The sequence below is a fragment of the Triticum aestivum genome, chromosome 2B, assembly GCF_018294505.1.
Source record: "Triticum aestivum cultivar Chinese Spring chromosome 2B, IWGSC CS RefSeq v2.1, whole genome shotgun sequence".
Classification (NCBI taxonomy): domain Eukaryota; kingdom Viridiplantae; phylum Streptophyta; class Magnoliopsida; order Poales; family Poaceae; genus Triticum; species Triticum aestivum.
Genome location: NC_057798.1, coordinates 163,065,228 through 163,070,487, shown reverse-complemented (window position 1 = coordinate 163,070,487; position 5,260 = coordinate 163,065,228).

Here is a 5,260-nt window from a genome sequence, read left to right as displayed (position 1 = left end):
AGGGCCGAAATTGGCGCCGGCGGACAAGGACGAACCCGGCGCGCTGGGGGACGATACGTCTCCAACGTATCTATAATTTATGAAGCATTCATGCTATTTTATTATCTGTTTTGAAATATTACAGGCTTTATTATTCACTTTTATATTACTTTTGGGACTAACCTATTAACCGGAGGCAGCCCATATTGCTGTTTTATTGCATGTTTCAGTATTTCGAAGAAAAGGAATATCAAACGGAGTCCAAATGGAATGAAACCTTTGGCAGCGTTATTTTTGGGAAGAATATCATCCTGGAGACTTGGAGTTCACGTTAGAAGATCCTCGAGGAGGCCAGGAGATAGGGGGCGCCCCCCCTGCTGGGCGTGCCCCCCTGTCTCGTAGGCCCCTCGAGCACCTCCCGACCGACTTCTTTCGCCTATATAAGCCTACGTACCCTAAAAACATCGAATATCAAGATAGATCGGGAGTTCCGCTGCCGCAAGCCTCTGTAGACACCAAAAACCTCTCGGGAATCCGTTCCGGCACCCTGCCGGAGGGGGAACTCATCACCGGTGGCCATCTTCATCATCCCGGTACTATCCATGACGAGGAGGGAGTAGTTCACCCTCGGGGCTGAGGGTATGTACCAGTAGCTATGTGTTTGATCTCTCTCTCTCTCTCTCTCTCTCTCTCTCTCTCTCTCTCTCTCTCGTGTTCTCTGTATGGCACGATCTTGATGTATCGCGAGCTTTGCTATTATAGTTGGATCTTATGATGTTTCTCCCCCTCTATTCTCTTGTGATGAATTGAGTTTCCCCTTTGAAGTTATCTTATCGGATTGAGTCTTTATTTGAGAACACTTGATGTATGTCTTGTCATGTTTATCTGTGGTGACAATGGGATATCACGTGCCACTTGATGTATGTTTTGGTGACCAACTTGCGGGTTCCGCCCATGAACCTATGCATAGGGGTTGGCACACGTTTTCTTGACTCTCCGGTAGAAACTTTGGGGCACTCTTTGAAGTACTTTGTGTTGGTTGGATGAATCTAAGATGGTGTGATGCATATCATTTCATGCCCACGGATACTTGAGGTGACAATGGAGTATCTAGGTGACATTAGGGTTTTGGTTGATTTGTGTCTTAAGGTGTTATTCTAGTACGAACTCTTGAATAGATTGAACGGAAAGAATAACTTTGAGGTGGTTTCGTACCCTACCATAATCTCTTCATTTGTTCTCCGCTATTAGTGGCTTTGGAGTGACTCTTTGTTGCGTGTTGAGAGATTGTTATATGATCTCATCTATCTATGTTATTATTGTTGAGAGAACTTGCACTAGTGAAAGTATGAACCCTAGGCCTTGTTTCCTACCATTGCAATACCATTTACGCTCACTTTTATCATTAGTTACCTTGATGTTTTTATATTTTCAGATTACAAATACCTATATCTACTATCCATATTGCACTTGTATCACCATCTCTTCGCCGAACTAGTGCACCTATACAATTTACCGTTGTATTGGGTGTGTTGGGGACACAAGAGACTCTTTGTTATTTGGTTGCAGGGTTGCTTGAGAGAGACCATCTTCATCCTACGCCTCCCACAGATTGATAAACCTTAGGTCATCCACTTGAGGGAAATTTGCTACTGTGCTACAAACTTGTGCACTTGCAGGCCCAACAACGTCTACAAGAAGAAGGTTGTGTAGTAGACATCAAGCTCTTTTCTGGCGCCGTTGCCGGGGAGGTTAGCGCTTGAAGGTATACCTTTAGATCTTGCAATCGAATCTTTTTGTTTCTTGTTTTATCACTAGTTTAGTTTATAAAAGAAAACTATAAAACAATGGAATTGAGTTTATCTCATACGCTTCATCTTTTTAATATCTTTCGTGAGTTTGATGGAAAGGAAAATTGTGCTCAAGTGCTAGAAGAAGAATGCATTAAAATGCTTGGTACTAAATCTTTGAATAATGAGCATGATTGCAATGTTGTTAGTATAAATTCTTTGAATATCCATAGTACTAATGATGATTGCACTAGTTATGATGAAAATGTCTCTTATAAGCATGTTGATTTTTGTGGAGTAGATTGGATTTGCATGGACACACCAAATAGAGAAAATAGATATTGCAAGAAGCATAAGTATTTAAAAACTAAAGGGTTGCAAGAAAGCCTTGATGTGAGTGCTGAAAATTTAAATTTCCTTTGCCGTACTTGTGAACTTTGCAATGAACATGGCCATTTACATCTCCGATGCAAATTGTTTCATGACCGATCGTGTCCAAAAATTGTGATGATTTGATTTTCCTTGCACATTATAATGAACTTAGTTTGCTTTTGGGTTATGAAGAGTTGAAACGTTTAACTAAGCCCATTCCAGAATTTAATCTTGAGTATTTCCTTGATATTGATCTAGAAAAGATTTATATGTTTTGTGCAGAGAATTGCATTGAAAATCCTTATATTGCCAATTACCTAAAGAAAAGAAAGCAAATAGAAGATGATGAGAATACTAATGAAAGGGAAGAGACTTCCCAATATCCTCCTATTATTTCTTATGATGAATCAGGTAACGAGGAGGAGCTTTCTATTCAACCAATCTCATCAATAAGGAGGTCAAAAAGGAAGGTTGAACCCCCACATAATGTGAAGAAGAAAAAGAAAAGAAGGAGCAACAAAGGTAGAAAGGTATCCCTCCCAAATGATGTTGCTCCTACTACTCATTGTGATGGTGATAATTGCTATACTATTGGTGCTATCCATATTTTTAATGATGAGAGTGATTATGCTTATGATATGGAAGGGCCCAAGCTTGGGGAAGCTATGTTTGATGAGGATGAAATATTTGAGAATGTATTTGCTGAAATTAATGTTTGTCCCAAGCTTGGGGATGCTATGTTTAATGAAGGTGATATTTTTAGCATCCCAAGTTTTGATATGCAAAGTTGTTATGATGATAGCATGCCTCTTACCTATGATGATTATATTGATGAAAGTGGGTTTGGAAGAGTGTCAACTTTAGGAAGTAGTTATCCCACTATTTTGGAGGATGTTGAATCTTATTGTGATGAATATGAAAGTGGATTTGGAAGAGTGTTAACTTTATTTAGTGATGATTCCACTATCTTGGAAGAGGTTTCAATCGATTATGGTGAGAACGAAGTTGCTACTTATGATGATTATTGTGATGAAACTTATGCTATAAAAAGTAGTGATAATTATATTTATAAAACTTGTCATGATTATGATTACCATTTTTCTGAACATTACTCTTTTAATGTGGAAACAATTTTTAGTGTTCAAGTCTCTTATGATACTCCCACTATTCCGAATGAGAAGAATTTTGCTTATGTGGAGACTAGTAAAAATTCTATGCTTGTAGATCATGAAAGGAATGATTTAGGTGATGGTTATATTGTTGAGTTCATTCATGATGCTACTGAAAATTATTATGAGGGAGGAACATATGCTTGTAGGAATTGCAATAATGTCAAGTTTCCTCTCTATGTGCTTAAAATTTTGAAGCTATGCTTGTTTTACCTTCCTATGCTAGTTGATTATTGTTCGCATAAGTTGTTTGCTCACAAAATCCCTATGCATAGGAAATGGGTTAGACTTAAATGTGCTAGTCATATGCTTCATGGTGCTCCCGTTATGTTTCAATTCTTATCTTTTATGTGAGCATCATTGTCATCATCATGCCTAGCTAGAAAGGCGTTAAAGAAAAGCGCTTGTTGGGAGACAACCCAATATTTATCCTTACTGTTCTTGTGTGTCCACATGATTATGCTACTGTAATAATCATGTTTTATAGCTTTTGTTTCAATAAAGTGCCAAGTAATACCTTTAGGATAGCTTACGGTGATAGTTGTGTTGATCCTGCTGAGAATCAGAAACTTCTGCAACCAGTAATTTAGTTTTGTTAATTCACAGAAACATGATTATGATCTGATTCTTTTTGATCTGGATTGGTGCACAAATTTATTAGGACTTCCTAATTTTGTAGGATTTTTGGAGTTCCAGAAGTATACATTTGATACATATTACTACAGACTGTTCTGTTTTTGACAGTTTCTGTTTTCTATGTGTTGTTTGCTTATTTTGATGAATCTATGAGTAGTATCGGAGGGTATGATCCATAGATAAGTTGGAGCACAGTAGATATTACACCAATATGAATTTAGAATGAGTTCATTACAGTACCTAAGTATTGGTTTTATTTTCTTATACTAATGGAGCTTACGAGTTTTCTGTTGAGTTTTGTGTTGTGAAGTTTTCAAGTTATGGGTAAAGATTTGATGGAATATGGAATAAGGAGTGGAAAGAGCCTAAGCTTGGGGATGCCCATGGCACCCCAAGATATTCAAGAAAAGCCAAAAGCCTAAGCTTGGGGATGCCCTGGAAGGCATCCCCTCTTTCGTCTTCGTTCATCGGTAACTATACTTGGAGCTATATTTTTATTCACCACATGATATGTGTTTTGCTTGGAGCGTCATTTTCTTTTGTTGGTATTTGCTTTATGTTATTTAGAATAATGTTTTGCATCTTTAGTTTCAATAAAAATGTCAAGGATAGCCTTTACCATGCTTATTTTGCTAGTATACATGTTGCTGTTTGAAAACAGAAAGTTTACCGCTGTTGCAAAAATTACCTACAGAAGTCAGAGAATGGTATAATGTTGAAACTTTTTGCGTGTTGAGCTCTGATAAATTTACTGCAGTGGGAATTTTATTTCATAATTTTTGGAGATAGGGAAGTATGATGAATCTTGCATTCTTTACAGACTGTACTGTTTTGACATATTGCTGTTATGTTTGCATTGTTTGCATATGTTTGTTTGTTTAATGATTCTATTTGAGGATAGAAGTATTAAATATGCAGAGGCATTTAGTATGCAATGTGGAATAATAATTTTAGTGATTTGTTACAGTACAAAATGATAAGGTTTTGCATTGGTTTATACTAACCTATCTCACGAGTTCTTGTTGAGTTTGGTGTGGATGAAGCTTCTGATAAAAAGAGAAACCATGATATGAGAGGAATTAAGGAGACACAAAAGTTCAAGCTTGGGGATTCCCAAGGCACCCCAAGATAATATTTCAAGAAGTCTCAAGCATCTAAGCTTGGGGATGCCTCGGTAGGCATCCCACCTTTCTTCTTCAACAACTATCGGTTAGTATCGGTTGAGCCTAAGTTTTTGCTTCTTCACTTGAGTTGTGCTATCCTTGCAATGTCATTTTATTTTGTTTTGCTTGCTGTTTGAATAAGATACCAAGA